Raw genomic sequence first — 16,449 nt, forward strand, 5'->3', positions numbered from 1 at the left:
TTTTTATAAAGGTAGGAAGCCCGCACTTTGATACTCAGAAGCTGAGATGCTTTTGGTTACTCCCAGTCTTCTAACCATAAGTACAGCTATCTACTGGGTTTTTAAATGCATGCCGCTTTCTTTCATTGTCACTAAAAACTAAATTCTTCATACAGAAGTTCAGAACAAGTTTCAGTGAATCACTGTTGCTCTTTGTTAGTATCAAGAAGGAAGAATGAGTACTGAGTTGCAGATATACTCAAGACAGATTATAGCTTCCAAATTGCTGTCTCCAGCTGTCTTCCATTTACAGTCTATTTTGTTATTTACTATCTGTATGTTCTGAATGTTTTGTTCCCTTGCTTTAAATTTTAAACATGATGCAGATAGCTTACAGCATGATGTTTGATGCAAGGCTTTAAACTGACAATTTTGTTCTTTTTATATCTTTCCCATGTCTCTCTCTTTTCCCACCCATGTTTACCTTTGCAAATGTTTGTGACTGTTGTACTGATCAGTGAGAAAAGTTTTCCAAGGAAAAAGACAACTTTATTTGTGTGTATTAATATTTTAGAGTTTGGTTAACATATATTCCAGAAGCCATGAAGTTTGGCTGCTGTTTAGTCATGTTCTAAGCATAAACAGGAAACAATGCATCAACATTACAACATTTGGTGATGTCCAAAGTTACCTAATAGACCTGATCCTGATCTACCCATCACTAGACAGGTCAGAGTGATAGGAACAGAACCTTAAAATCACAGTGCTATAACTGGCAGTTATTAGTAAAACAGAGCTCTATGATGGGTCTAGTGAGATCTCACACAGTGGAGCTCTTAGTCGGTTCAGGATCTTCAGCTGAACTAATCCCTGGATCCCAAGAGCCCTTGTCTTGGGGGAAGTTTGGATCTGAATTCAGATCTAAATTTGTGAGAGTCCGATCCATCTCTAGTCAGAATTGTCCTTCCTGAAATGGCAAAACAACACATGATATTCCGTGTGGTCACAATGAACTCAGTGGGGCTTGGGAGCATCTCTGTGGAAGCAATTAGCATCCTCTATGGCTGAACCCATGCTGAGAAATGGAACGTAAAACAATCAAGCATCTCCAAATGTAGAGTTGTGTGGACATGGTTGGAAAATAAGATTGATGGGGTGGATTCTCTAGTTCACTATGTTTCACTCACACGTATGGCACAAAATGAAACCAAATCAGCTAGAGGGCAGCACTGAAGAACTCCCCCTGCATAGAAAAACTGGTGCCAACCTGGGAGAAATGGCTCTGCTGACTGCTGTGCTAGAACTTTCAGACGGGTGTCAGGGAGTGAACGTGGGACAGCAGACATGCTGTGGAGCATGCAGTTTTAATTTATGGTGGGGTGTGCTAGCCAACAGGAGTGGCTAAAAAGGGCAGTTGTGTGAGGGAGTTCAGAAAGGGAGCTTGATGCAGACCTAGATACATTTAATTCTTTAAACTTAAGGCCTAAACACACCTGTGATAAAACAAAACAACCAAGGAACAAGCTGCAGGACTAAAAAGAGAATGCAGGAAGAAGTCTAGCAAGGGAAGAGGGGCCATCTGGTTTATTGAACGCATTGCCGCCATATAGGATTACCTACTCTATGGGCAGGAGGTGCATGTGTGCATTCAGTGCAAGGAGCTCCTGGGTCTCAGAGACTGTTAACATATGTTAGAGACCAGAGTGGCTAAACTGGAGGAGCTAAGGGAGACTTAGAGGTACACAGATGAGATGCTCCAGGAAATAGTAGAATGGTCTCACCTCTAAGGGTGGTGGAAAGCCGACAAGTGTGGAGAAGTACATGGATTGGGCATACATAATTTCCATTAATACAACCTCCACAAAAATGTGTAACGCATTACAGTAACTTGGTGGAATGAGAATAATCAGTTGGACACAGTAATACCAGTGTACAAAATATATCAGAAGTATAGAACAGGTCATGCTTGTTTGGAGTGGCACGATATGTGAAAATAATTACATTTAACATCTCAATGGGATGGTGGGGAAACTACCACAGCATTTAATTGTAGAAAGGGGAACTACACAAAAATGAGGAACTTAAACAAATATTCAAAAGGTACAGACCCCAAAGTGAAAATTCTACCATCTGCATGGAATTTTTTTTCATGACACAACAACATAAGTTCAATTTAAAACTATGTCCCCAACTTAAAAAAAAAAAAACACAAACACAAACCCCACAAACCATAGAGAAACAAAAGTGTTCCACCCTGGCTAAACAAAGTAAAAGAAGCAGCCTTTAAAAAGTGAACGTTAAATCCTAGTAAGGAAAATAGAAAAGCACATAAACTCTAGCAAATGAAGTGTAAAAATATAGTAAAAAAAAAGAATAATTAGTCAAAGACTCAAAAATAGCAAAAGGTTTTGTTTTTTAAGCATATATCAGAAGCAGAAAGCCTACTAAACAAACAATGGGGCCACTGGATGATTTAGATGCTAAAGAAGCATTCAAAAAGGATGAGGCCATTGCTGAGAAACTAAATGAATTATTTGAATCGGTCTTCATGGCTGGGGATTTCAGGGTGATTCCCAAACTTGAGCCATTCTTTTTTGGTGACAAATCTGAGGATGATAGGAGGTGGTTTTGGAATTAATTGATAAACTAATTAGAAATAAGTCACCAGAACCAGATAGCATTCACTAAAGAGTTCTGAAGGAACTCAAATGTGAATTACAGAACTACTAATTGTGGTTTAAAATTTAAATCAGCTTCTGGCAGATAGCTAATGTGATACCAGTTCTTTAAAAGAGTTCCAGAGGTGATTCTGGCAATTACAGGCCAGTAAGCCTGACTTCAGTTTCAATTCGTTTGTCTGTATTGAAGTACAGAACAAAACAGACATATAAATTAACAATTTGTTAGGGGGAAAGAGTTGACTTTTGTAAAAGGGAGATCTACTAGAATTTTTGACGGGCTCAACAAGCATGTGGACAAGGGAGATCCAGTGAATATAGTGTACTTAGATTTTCAGAAAGCCTTTGACAAGGTCTCTCACCAAAGTCTGTTAAGCAAAGTAAGCTATCATGGGATTTTGAACCAGCCTCTTATTTTAAAATAGATTTTGAAATAACAGGCTCGCTATTCTGATGTCCCTGTAACCGTCATTTCATGAGGGTTAAGGGACATTTTGGAATAGCGGTTTATGTCAAAATTTGGTGCTGTATAGACAACGCAAAATTTCAAAATAAGCTATTTTGAAATTAGATCAAAATAAGCTGCACAATTTGCATTGTTCAAATTGTGTATCTTATTTTGATCTACCGTGCAGTGTAGATGAACCCTCAGATTCCCTTTATATCTTCTGCACCTGAATCTACAATTATGGAAACATCTGTTACAATTCATTAAAACTGTGGGTTTTTTTCAAGTTAAAGTCTCAGGACAAACCTTTTGTACAAAAACTTGAGCAGATTTAAGGTTTCATATCAATGCCATACAAATCTTTTACAGAGGTCTAATGTGAATGTGGGTAAAAAAAGTACTTTGCAGACTGAAGTATTTGAAATTAATCAAAACCAAAATTCAAGTGACTCCACACTGGACAGGTTCACATACACAACAGTTCAGTTCAGCTCTCAAAAGGGAAGAAGATAGAGCTATCATGTTGAAGCACATAGAGAAAGTAGATTGTATAACACTATTTGTGAAACTAAACTTGCTGATAAAGAGGAGGACACAGATGAACCATAGTTCAAAATGCAGTACACACTAAAAGGTTTTACACAAATCTTATTTATACTAGGGGTGATTAATGTGTGTCATAGTGTCTCCTGCTCCTTAGACCAGATGTAAAACAGCTGTGTGGAAGTCTCAAATAGCTCAGAAATGTGAAGCTCAGGATTTCTGCAGTTTAAATAAAAGTTTCAATTCACTAAGATCAGGGAAAATAGAGAAAAGATGAGGCTCAGCAGCTGCTTTAGTAATTGAACAAAAATAGCAACTGAAAAATCAGAGGCTCTTCTTTAATGTAATATCAGGGAGCAGAAAAATCAAATCAGCCTTTGTTAGCAACCTTGTAGTAACAAGGACTTTTGGCCCATCACTTAGGTCAGTGGTTCCCAAACTTTTCGGCATCACGCCCCCCTTTTTGATTTTTGAGAAACCCTCATGCTCCCCCCCCAAAAAAATAAGCAGCAAAACTTGGGGTGGGATTGACGGGGAGTGTGTGTGTGGCTGGGTCGCCTTGTGCCCCCCCCCCCCGGAATTTCTTCACGTCCCCCCAGTTTGAGAATCCATGACTTAGGTGATCATATCAAGACATCAATTGTCTTGTGTCAGTAAACAGTAACCTCAGGTGAGTTTATATTATGTTGGGATACAGAGTAGATCACTTAAGTGCACACTTATCAGGAAAAGTGGACAGTGGCCTAAAGTTAAGCAACTAAATCTATATTGAGGCACATAAGCAAGTGGCTTGATGTACAGTGTTACTCAGAACCTCTGAATATAGATATTGGTATTTCTAGTGACTTTCTTTTGTTTTTATAGAACTAAGACATTTTAAACTCAGGGGTTTAAAGTTAAAGAAAGGAGGAGGGAAAGGCTGTTGGTTGCTGCTATTTACACCATGTTTCACAGAGCTGTTACCCTTGTGTTTTCCTTTCGTGACAGTAACGTGCACAACAATTAACAGCATATGTGCTATCAGGACACGCACTCATTAGGATTTCTAAACTTTTAGACCTCTGAGCTGTAAACAGGTATTGACTCATTCCTTGTCATACCCCCACCTCTGAGAAAGATAGATCAGTAGTCTTGCTTTTTTTATTCTTATTGTGAATGGGGACTGGGTAAGAAGAGGTTGACTATTTCGATATTTAAGCTACTAGGACTGAATAGGAGAATCCCAAAAATCTATTTTCTAAACGGTTTATCTACTTTTTGCGAGCAATTTTTATTTATTTATTTATTTATTTGCCTAGATGTAGACTTTAGAAACCATGATTATGAGCAGGGTGGATGAATCTCTATTTTCAGAGAACTAGGACCAGCTGGTGCTGCTGACTGGTACTTTTTTACTTTTTCTTTAGGGTGGTGATTTTGGAGTGGTGGGGGGGGAGAGAAAGAAACTAAGCACTAAAGAGAAGAAACAGAAGTTGTGACCAGAAAGACTCAGAATTGGTTACAGCAGCAGTCCACCAGCTGCCATCATAATGTGCATTGTGTACATTTGCATGGTGTAGGCTCTAATTCAGTTTTACAGTCAGAAAAGAATAGAAGGCAATCACCACAGCATCCAATACCAAACATGATAAATAACCTCTCGTTGGAATCTTGTATTTAACCCAGTCAAAAGATCTGGATTGGAAAGAAGCTGACGGAAGAGCCAGGACCAAACCTAAGAAACCACCCTCATATAATGGGGTGGGGAAAGAGGGGGAAAGAGAAAGGAAAGTATTTCTGGGTCGGTAACACTGACACAATATTTTTTTGTGTGTTAAACTTTTCTTCCAGTGAAGCTGAAAACTGCACCAGAGTGGGACTGAAGAAATAAAAATCAATCGCCCATTTTGTTGGGAACTGTGCCTAGTCAGAATGTCCTAATGTTCATAATTGTAACAATATTTCAGCTTAACATTGAGCTGAGAAATTAAAATATTCATTTAGGATAAAATTATCAAAATGGCACAAGTGATGCAGGAACTTAAAATCATTCAAAAGTAATTTCAGCACATTGGGGCTAGATTTTAAAAGACTTTTACGTTCACAAAGATGCAGATAGGCACCTAGGGATATTTTCAAAAGCATCTACAGATAAGTGTACCCTGACATGAAAAATTCCTGGCACAGTCTCAGAAGCAAGGTCAGCCAACTCATTTTGTAGGGCTAAAATTGGCAGTTCAGACGTTCAGGTTCTGGCTGGAGGTTGGGATCTGATACCCTTCCCTCTCATGAGGTCTCACAGCCTGAAAGACTAACTAGGATTTAATAGCCCCACAGCCTGAGCCTTGAGTCTGCTGATCTGGTCTTTAAGTATGTAAATCTACACGTTAGTGATTTATAACTTTAGGTATCTGGGATTTAGACAGGCAGTTCTATGGTGTGGGGACCCAATAGTCAGCCATCTCTTAAGTGACAGAAGGAAGAAAGTTGATAAAATCTTTGCCAGGCCTAGCATACTTACCTCTACATATGATACAGAAGACTTCCTTGGTGTCATGAGCTTCCTCAATGCTCACTGAAGTCCATGGTATTTAATGTCACTCCACATGCAGGATTGAGCTCAGTATCAGAATAATACGGCTGTAAGATGGTGTTTAGAAAAATGTATTTTACCAGAGACACAATGGGAGATGGAAAGAAATTAGGCTATGTCTACATTACAAGAAAATATACTAATGAGGGACTCATTAGCATAACTCATGACATCATTAGCATATTTTCTGCTGTTTCTTTTTGCACAAAAAGCAGCAGTGTAGCTACTTCCATTTTGTGCAAACCCCCCCATTTAGATCCTATCCGGGACAGGCATAAGGATCTTGCGCAAAACGGGGGTGGGGGGAGAAGGGTTGCTCAAAACAGAAGTGGCTACACTGCTGCTTTTTGCACAAAAACCCCATGCGCAAAAAGAAACAGCAGAAAATATGCTAATGATGTCGCGACTTAACTGGAAAAAACTGGCAGTGTAGACAAAGCCATAGAGTGCTAGAAAAACATGTATGTATTTATAAGCAATCTGCATGTATTATATAAAAAAGCATAGGCTAAAATGCATAACAGAACTGTTTTGTTAATGTACAGATGGCTACCACATGAGGTCATATGCAGTTACAATGCCATTTCTTAATCCTTTAAAAAAAATGAAATGCAAGTTTATCTTTAAGCTGAGAAAATAAGATGCATTTAACTGATCCCCTTTGCTTGTGAATTATTAAGTGGGCCCACGAAAGCTCATCATCTAATAAACCATCTTGTTAGTCTTTAAAGTGCTACATTGTCCTGCATTTTGCTTCAGCTACCCCAGACTAACACAGCTACATTTCTATCACTATTACTACACAGATACTGATAATGCTGAACCGGAAATTTATTGGTTCAGAGCAGGACCACTTATGGCTGGGGTGGCAAAGGGTTAGTGGCCCTGAGGTCTAACCATCTAAAAGGGTGTAGGGCTCCTGGCTGCCACCACTTCTACCACAGAAGTGGTAAGTGCCCTAGGCCCCTTAAATTGCCGCTTGAGTCCACATTGTGGGTAGCAGTGAAAGGCTGGCTGGGGAAGGCTAGTCACCATGCCTGCCCCTTTGCAGTGACCCAGAGCCATCCCACCCCCTCCCCTTCCCCACCTTGCCCAGGGTAAAATGAAAGTTATTGGCCACCCTGGCTCAGAGCCTGCAAAGTAATGTACTCAAGGAGCCCTGCAGCTGATATAGTTAGTAGGGCTCTGCAGGGGACCAATACGTGGACATGCCGCATTGTAGGATAAGATCATATATTAGTCATTTTAAATGATTCCCGAGTCATTTCTGCCAACGTGTCAGTTTGTACCTTGTTTACAAGCAGGAAGGGCAAAGGGGGCAGCTGCCTTGGGGTCCAGCAATTCAAAAGGGCCTGGGGCTCCCAGCAGCTGCTTCTCCTGTGGTAGTGTCTGCCTGGAGCCCCGAGCCCTTTAAATCGCTACCGGATCATAACACAGCAGACTCTATGCAGCTGAGAGCTGGGGGTGGGGAAAGAGGTATGCTTTGGGAAGCGCTAAGGGCTGGGCTGTCACAGCCCTGCCCCTTCCAGGAGTGCAGAACCTTCCCCTCACACTTTGCCCAGGGGTCTGGCAAGTGTGCTGCTCTTCTTCCCCCCCTCCCCCTCCCACTTCCCTCCGGTTTTCAAGCAATTAATTTAAATCAAAATTCAAGCTGTATTTATTGAACTTATTGGTCATATACTACATTTCTGTGCTGACACTTAGAATCAAATACTCATGTTTATTTAAATTGTTTTCTGCAACTACTGCTAAATATGCTACTTGGTGAGTTTTGCTACCATTCAATTTTTTCACTAGAATATGTGCAGAAATCTGACACTGAAGAGGTTTCAAATTCATTTAAAGCAAATTCCAATTAATGCATCTGGAAAACATGTTGAAATATTTGTCCATCTCTAGTTCTCATTCACTAGTTCTAGTCCTATGTGGTAAATGAGATACTCCTCCTCTCCCCCACCCTCCCAACTTTGTTGTTTGAAATCCTTTGATTCTGAACTGCTTAGTATTACAGCATGGGCACAGCAAAATTTTCTCACTCATAGCAGAGCAGAGTATAACATATGGAAGAGCAGCATCAACAAACCAAATACTGTTTCTGAGTTCTACTCCCCACACACAGTTTTTTTTCTTGTGGGGTTATTGTGTAAAATGTTTGACATTTAGACTTTGTTTAAGTTACAATGACTACTGTATTTATTTTCCCTCTAAAAAAAAAAAATCAAGATTAATTGATAGTCTTTCTCCATTTTAGCGTTCAGAGGACATTAAGATCGGGTAGGAGGGAATGTGTGTGTGTAACAAATTAATGTAATCATTGGATGGGTATAAGGGAGACATCTACTGGCTGAACATGGAGATATTTCTTGACCAGATTTATTCTCTTAGTATTATGAGTTCTCAGGTGTGTTTCATTCTGAAGTGTAGACATAGGACAGGAAACAATAACAGTTGGGAAATCCATTTGATCCAGTTAGGTTGCTAATTTTTCAAGAATTATGCTCTGTAGTAAGGAGAATACATGTAATAAAAATAGCATAAGAATGAAAACAATGTCACTTTTACTGACAAGTAACTGAATTGGCTAGCATCAGAGCTGATGACATGCTTTCCATTTTTTTTAGTGGTGTTGGGGAGTGTTAATCCTTTTATCAATTTAACTTACCACAATACCATACAATGTAAATAAACAATGTTATAAAAAAAGAGAAAATGCTACTTAATTAGTGTAGGTAGACAAATATGCCAGAAAATAGGCTATAATTAAAAAGGCAAGAAACAATATTATAGTGGCAGATAGCTAATTATCTTTCAGAGTGAATAACTGCAGTTAGTGGGAATGCAGAATTTTCATTCAGTGGAAAAATTAAACCATTTAAACAATGCTGTTCAAATTGAAACAAAAATATCCTGAAATTTCATAATTTCCTACAGAAAAAATATTTTGTAAGTTTTAAGTTTAGAACCTCTGAAAAGTTTCAGTAATGTTGAATAGCTTTGTTCTGATGTCAGATATTAACATTTTAATATGTATTTATAAGATAAGTCAAACAAAACCAGTTGACAAACATTATCAAAAGTTTAAGTGATTCTTGCAATCAAGAGTTTTAGTTGATATTAACATGTTCCCATGAAACAATTTTGAAGAAACTGCAATTTCTGATAGGAAACTATTTTAACCAGGTATAGACATAAGTTTAAGGACTTCTTTTGTTTTTTCACTTCCATTACTAATTTGGCTTAGATAGTTGTAAGATCTTTGGGGGTAAGCACCTATCTTCTGTATGCAACAGCTCTGGAAGCACAGGTTTTCATGATATAAACTCAATAGTCCATGTATTTATAAGTGCTTTAGAACAGTGGCCCCCAACCTTTTGAGGTTGTTGGGCGACAGGGGGCGTGGCTGTTCGCCCGCCGGGTGCCAGGGGGCGGGGACACTTGCGCACCCGGGGGCGGCCCCCCCCATAGCCGCTTGCCCAGGGCTGGGGGCCTCCCATAGCCATGCGCCCGGGGCCGGTGCCCCCCCCCCCCCCGCAACCACCCCGCAAGCGCCGCGGGCCCGGGGCCTGGGCTTCCCCCTCCCCCCTACAAGCGCCGCGCGCCTGGGGCCGGGGCTTCCCCCTCCCCCCTGCAAGCGCCGCGCGCCCGGGGCCGACGCTCCCCGCAAGTGCCGCGCCATGTGCCCGGGGCCAGGCCAGCTCCGAGCACCTGGCAGGCACATGCAAGTGCCCCCACGGGCGCCATGGCGCCCACGGGCACCGTGTTGGGGACCACGGCTTTAGAATGTGCACCACATGTTTCACTAATGAATAAGCCATGGCCATGGCCGCCTCTCTTTCATAATTATAAAATGAGATCTATACAAAAAGGTGATTGGCACATTAGACATACCAGTTATTTGAATACATCAAAATTTGCCATTTAATGTTTGCCAAAAATATCTAGTGTAGTTTTGTGGTATTCGGTAATCTCTGTAGCTGATTGGAGAGTATTCATTGTCTATATTAAACATATAATAACTTTATTAATGGAATAACTTGAATGTTTTTGCTACTCATTAAAAAGCTCTGATAAAGAAACAAGTTGCCAAACAAATCAGATAATCCACATTTCAAAAGCCTGATCTACTTCTACAGTTTGTAGCCTTACATTGTTTGTTTCTAATAGTGGCCACAACATGCGTACACACACACACACACACACACACACACACACACCTCTCTCTCGCTCTCACACACACACACACACACACACACACACACACACACACACACACACACACCTCTCTCTCGCTGTCTCTCTCTCTCCTGGTTTCAAATAGCTACCTTTAGTATAATTATATATAAATGAATAAAAACTGATGATAAACAACTGTAAATTTAAATGCCAGAGGTAAAATTACCTCTAAAATCATTTCCATGGGACTGTACCCTTCTATGTGAAAGCAGCACAGAGAGAGCTGTTTAAGTTGCTACATTAATGCAATTTGGAAGAAAGTTTCTGATCCACAAATAAAATAGTTTGAAAATGGGTTTTGAATCCTAAGAGGTTCTCTCATTTTCATGGAGTGTTAAAAAAGCCTCATTGATTATATTTATAGAGGTGGCTTATGCCCTTGACCAAACTCCCATAAGGATATAAGCGCCTAGGTAAATTTCCCACAACAAAATTTTCATAGTTAAAACATGACTCTCCCATAACTCTGCATGCTCCCAGCAAGGGCTTGCATTCTCTTCCGTCTCCCTCTCCATAACCACTCACTCCCCCCACCATGGAGTGGGGAATTCTGTCATCCTGCTGCACCAGAGATTTTGGTAATATAGCAGCAAAAGGAGCAGAATGTGGGCCACTGGGCAGCCACTCTGGCACTATTGTACCATCCCCAGCCCTAACTGGTGGGAGTGCTGTACAGATGCTGCATGGAAGGGCTGGGGTGGTACAGCTATGCTTGAAGAGCTGAATGTTTGAGGCCACCTGGTAGTCTCAGTTTTCTGCTCCTTCTGAGTCTTTCCTGTGCACTGTACAAAATTTTCATATTTAAAACATGACTCCTCCCATAACTGCACACTCCCAGCAAGGGCTTGAATTCTCTTCCTTCTCCCTCCCCATGACCACTCACTCCCCCCACTGTGGAGTGGGGAATTCTATAAATATTTGGTGGGTACGGCCAGTTGGGTAATAGGCCACTTTTAGTGCCTGGAAAGCTATCCTAGTCAGAGCAAACCATTTGGTCCTTTGTACAACTATATTAGCCCTGGTGTTTGCTCCATCTGAATACTTCTCTGTGGTGTGAGGGGGCAACCACCACACTCAGGTGTTCAACAAGGAGCTAACGTCAGCCACTCATATACAAACGACTGCTTCAGTTAAGCACCACCCTCCAGTTTGCTGTACCAGCCCACCAATGAGATGCCATTACTTGTAAGTTTTCTAGGAGAGCTGTGGCAGATGAACCCAACCCGAGACAATTGTGGTTGACTGATGTGCTATTCCCAGACAGTCAATAACATGTTCCAACAACTTAAAGCATCTGCTCTTATTCAAGAGAGGAATCATGTTTCTCCAGACTGGAGTGTGACACCATAGTTGATCTCTTAACATCCCTTTGCTGCAGCAGCCATATACTTCTGGACAAGCATGCTATTGTCTTTTTACCATGCAGATGACCACCACCACTAGGGAGCCGAATACTGTCTCTGCAGAGAGCAACAACTGGGGAAAGCCATATGTGGAAATTCAAGAGTCCACCACTGTATCTACATCCTTGTTTACTTGAGCATAGAACTTGATTCAGGCTCAAGAAGCTAGTCCATCTTGTTGAGAATGGCCTGGTTTCCTCCCCATGCTATAACTGTGCAAGCATTACAGACAACAACTCACATGGTGAAGGAGCACTCAATCTGACACCTGGAGGGTGATTCCCAGTGTCTAACCTGCATTAACACGGGACCTGTTCTCTGGTGAAAGAGCCAATAAATCTACATATGAGCAAGAGAGAAGTCAGAAAAGGAAACACATAGCATCTCTGAGCAGTGGACTGTACTTTCTTCTGAAGAAAGCACTAATCCTTTCAGTATGATTTGATAGAACGTGGCGTCAATGTCCCATGATTGCTTTAAAAGACAACATTTATGGAGGGTACAGTATTAACTAAAATGTGGGATATTTTATTCTTTAGAGAGTATCTAGAACTTCATATCCTTTAAGACTATATCTACAGTCACAGCAATGAGTGAAGTATGTGTACCATGAGCTCCCTAATATGGTTATAAATAGCAGCATGGATAGTGACACGTTGCCTAGGTGAATAAAAAGACATATTACAGTGAAGTACCCTACACACAGCAAGTATCCTTCACAGGTCTCTACATGCCCTACACACAGCAAGTATCCTTCACAGGTCTCCACATGCCCAAGTAGTACCACCTCTGTCTACATTTTTAGCAGTATAGTGTCCCCACTTCCCCTCAGTGACCACAGTGGCACCAGGTACCTGTGCAGTGAAGTCTTTCGCACTGCCTCATGTAACTACACACTGCAATGGGGATGCAGCCCAATTGTCTCATGTCTCTATCTACTACAAAGGCTGTCAATGTAGACCATGACATCCAACTTCTGCTCAGACTAGAACATCAGTGTCCAAGCTCAACTTTTTCTGTTCATTGGCTTCTCAGATGGAAAAGTGGCTGTGCAGACAGGTGTTGGGCCATTTTGCCTAAAACATTAGGAGCCTCCATCCTGTATAAAAATTGGGTGTGTTAAATAACCAAGAGGACCAAGATGACTTGATTAGAATCTATATAAATGGACATGGAGAACAAATAATCAATGAACTCTTCAGTTTGGCAGATATTTATATATTTAAAATATTTTTACCCCACCTCTTTAAAATATTCAAGACGGCTTACAATAAAAAACCCCCACTATATATATAAAGTAAAATACAGGACCCCAAAGGGGGGGGGGGATAAAACCTGCTAACACACCTCAAGAAGAGGGACACACGCATAGAACTAAACACCAATAAAAGCATGGGTAAAAAAGGTGACCTTGCCCTCGTGCCAAAACAATCTCATGCCAGGCAAATGTCATGGGGGAAGAGAATTCCATAGCCAAGGGTCAAAGGCTGAGAAGGCCCTGCTCCATGTACATGTCAGCCATATCTCTAAGTGGAGGAACACGGAATAGAGACTCCCCAGCCCCAGGAAAGTTCATAAAGGAGGAAATGGCCCTTCAAATACCCTGGTCCCAACCCATTCAAGGCTTTATAAGTCATAACCAAGACCTTGAATTGTGCCTGGAAAAATACCAGAGGCCAGTGCAGCTGCCGGAGCACCAGCATAATGTGAGCCGTATAACGAGTATTAGTTAAAACTCAAGCAGCCACATTCTGGACCAGTTGAAGCTTCCAAAGACTCTTCAAAGGCAGCCCCACATAGAGCACATTATAATAAAGGCATAACAATCCAATGGGTAGAAGTCGAAGCGAGAAATTCAGGCCAGATAAGGTGCGTTTAAAAAAAAAAAACAAAAAGAAAAAAAAGTAATTCATCACATGAACAATTTACCAGCTGTCATGCTGGATTCTCCAGCACTGACTTTTTAAATCAAGATTGGTTGGTTTGGTTTTTTTTCTCCTAAAGGAAATAAGGAATTATTTTGGGGAAGATCTATAGCCTGTGTTTTGCATGGGGCCAGACTAGATAATCACAATGATCCTTTCTGTTTTTGAAATCTACATTGACACATATTTGGGTTTATTTATTATACTCTGGTGTAGTCCATTATCTAAAAATCAGCAACTTTCACATTAAATGGATGCAATAAGTACATCATGCTCTGTAACTTGAACAGTATTTAAGATATTTTTAGCTTGTAAAGAATTGTGTTCTGGAGTGTAAATTGCACAGTGCACATTTATCAGTACTAATATATCCTTTAAACTTTATTGAAACTCATTTTGGACCATTAACAATGCAAAGAAAAGCTAGGTCTGAGGAAAAGGTAAAGGATAGATGGATTGTCCTTTAATCCACCTAACAAAGTTATGCAGAACCATGGACGGGCTGTTCAACGTTTTCCTATTTTTCCAGTTCCTTTTCTACCTGGAAGAGGTAGTTAATAAATGAGAACCCTCTCATAAAAAACCACACAGTGGATGGTATGGGAGCCCACAGGAGATGTGACTGCTTAGAGCTCATCTGACCTAAATAAACATCAGTGGTATCAACATTTTCACCATTGAGTATGAAATTTTGCCTATCAAAAGGTGATTTCTCCATGCACTCCCAATTTCATGGGGGAAATAAAACCTGTTTCACCCATAAACCTAAGAGTGAGAATGTACACACTTTTGGGGAGGAAGGGCAATCCCCAATATTAATAAATTTTGTACCGCTTCCTCCTTTTTCTGAAAAAAAAAAAGAACAAAAAATGATCAACCAGCCCAACAGCATTTGGGAGAGGTAAACAGTAGCATTTTGTCATTAAAAACAGATCTTTTTGTAGAAGTACCTGTGGATATACCAATGAGTATGTTTTTGAATTTGTACAGGTAAGCAATTTAAAAAACATCATGATGTGTGTTTAAGTAGCTCACAGGTAAGACATGTGCTTAGTAGCCTGTTGAATAGGGGTATATAGAAAAGATTTTCCAAGGCTCACACAGAAGTTAGGGACCAAACTCCCACTGACTTTTAATATCAGTTAAATATGTGGATAAGTGTTTGCATGTTTAGACACTAATTATGCCATGAAAAGTATGGGGAAGCAGGATCTAGGGCCTGAAGCAAAAGCTCTATATGTCTTCCATAACATATTTCCGTCCACACAAGAGCTTTGTATTAAAAAAAAAAAAAAAAGTTATCCATATCTCTTTCCACTCACTATTCCTTAGTGTTTTCCCCAGTGTTGCCGGATTAAAGAGGTTCAAGTGTAGTTCCAAACTGCACAACTGAACATAGATGCCCAAGAGAATTGACCATATTGTTAGAAATTTTCTGAGTACTTTATCTGAATTTTCTCCTTCTCAATTTCCTCCAGTCATGCTATTAGATTTCCACGCATAGTTCCTCCCATTAGTCCAGGAATCTGTAACTCACAGTCCACAGACCATCTGTAAAAATGCTCTGGCCATAATCTGGTGTGTTTGTCCCTGTCTCCCAACTCCCTCTCCTTCCCACCACCACCCTGCACTCCAAGGGATGTAGCCTCAGGGACTACTAGATGGGGAGGCCTGAAGCAGGGAAGCAGAGCGAGTGAGCTCACTGAGTGAGCAACTGCAACTGCAATGCATGCAAGGGCCAACCACTGCTAACACCCCGCAGCAGCCCTCCCCACAGGAGATGGGGTGCAATGGGAGGGAGAGGGTGGGGAAGGCCTAGTGCCTGGGGGATGGGGACTGATACACACATGCAGGCAGCAGGGACTCCTGGGCCAGATTACAAAAATGCTCTGCCTGTAGATGGCCTATTAGTCAGAGTTTGAGACCCCTGCCTTAGTTTGTGATAAATTTAGCTTTCCTATTCTTTATACAGCTCTGCCAAGTGTTTCAATGATGACCCACAACATCCTAATCTAGCTAGGTGAATTCCAAAAATTGAAATGACTCGTTAGATGATGGTTCGATATTATGAACTTATAGCTTCCCTAAAATAGAGTAAACACCAAACACTTCATTGATAACTTATTTATGGTTGAGGTTCCTAGCTGCTACCCATAATACAAGTAATAATGATAACAGATCGGACCCATAAGTTATTACTGTGCCAGGTGCTGTATAAGCACAGAACAAGAGAGACAATATTTCCTCCAAACAGGCTTGCAGTCTAAGTGAAATACAAGAGAGAACAAAGAACAACGGATGGGCAGATGCAAGAACACAGGGAAACACTGAGATAATATGGATCAGCACAACAAGCTGTGATCACAGTTCACCAGAAACCTCATTGTTGTCCAGATTTGTGAGACATCACAACAGAGATTTAAGGAAAGGTTTGAAGAACAGTGAAGAGACTTTGTGAATGTTTGCTGGGAACTCTTCCCAAGTATGAAGGGCAGCAGAGGAGAAAGAACAAAGGCATCTGTTCAAAAATTTAAACTACTCAGCGATGAAAACTGACACCAGTGACTAATTAATTAGTCAGGAGCAGGGCAAGATGGGATTTGTGAAGGCCAGAGATACTGTAGTAATCAAGATGCAACTTTGAGAGCCTGGACATGAATCGTAGCTG

At 40.8% G+C, this 16,449-nt stretch overlaps 2 long non-coding RNA genes across 2 annotated transcripts in view; both read right to left on the bottom strand.

Moving 5' to 3' along the window:
- The window catches only part of LOC142829588 (uncharacterized), a 185,361-nt gene that overhangs the window by 119,381 nt on the left and 49,531 nt on the right, over nt 1-16,449 (bottom strand). The gene's annotated exons all lie outside the window — the stretch shown is intronic.
- LOC142829421 (uncharacterized) lies at nt 551-7,633 on the bottom strand. Its single transcript, XR_012903821.1, has 3 exons — nt 7,510-7,633; nt 6,149-6,267; nt 551-946 (listed from the first exon to the last, which is right to left on the bottom strand). It is a non-coding gene; the product is annotated as an uncharacterized LOC142829421 (long non-coding RNA).

This window comes from Pelodiscus sinensis, chromosome 5 (assembly GCF_049634645.1).
Source record: "Pelodiscus sinensis isolate JC-2024 chromosome 5, ASM4963464v1, whole genome shotgun sequence".
NCBI lineage: Eukaryota > Metazoa > Chordata > Testudines > Trionychidae > Pelodiscus > Pelodiscus sinensis.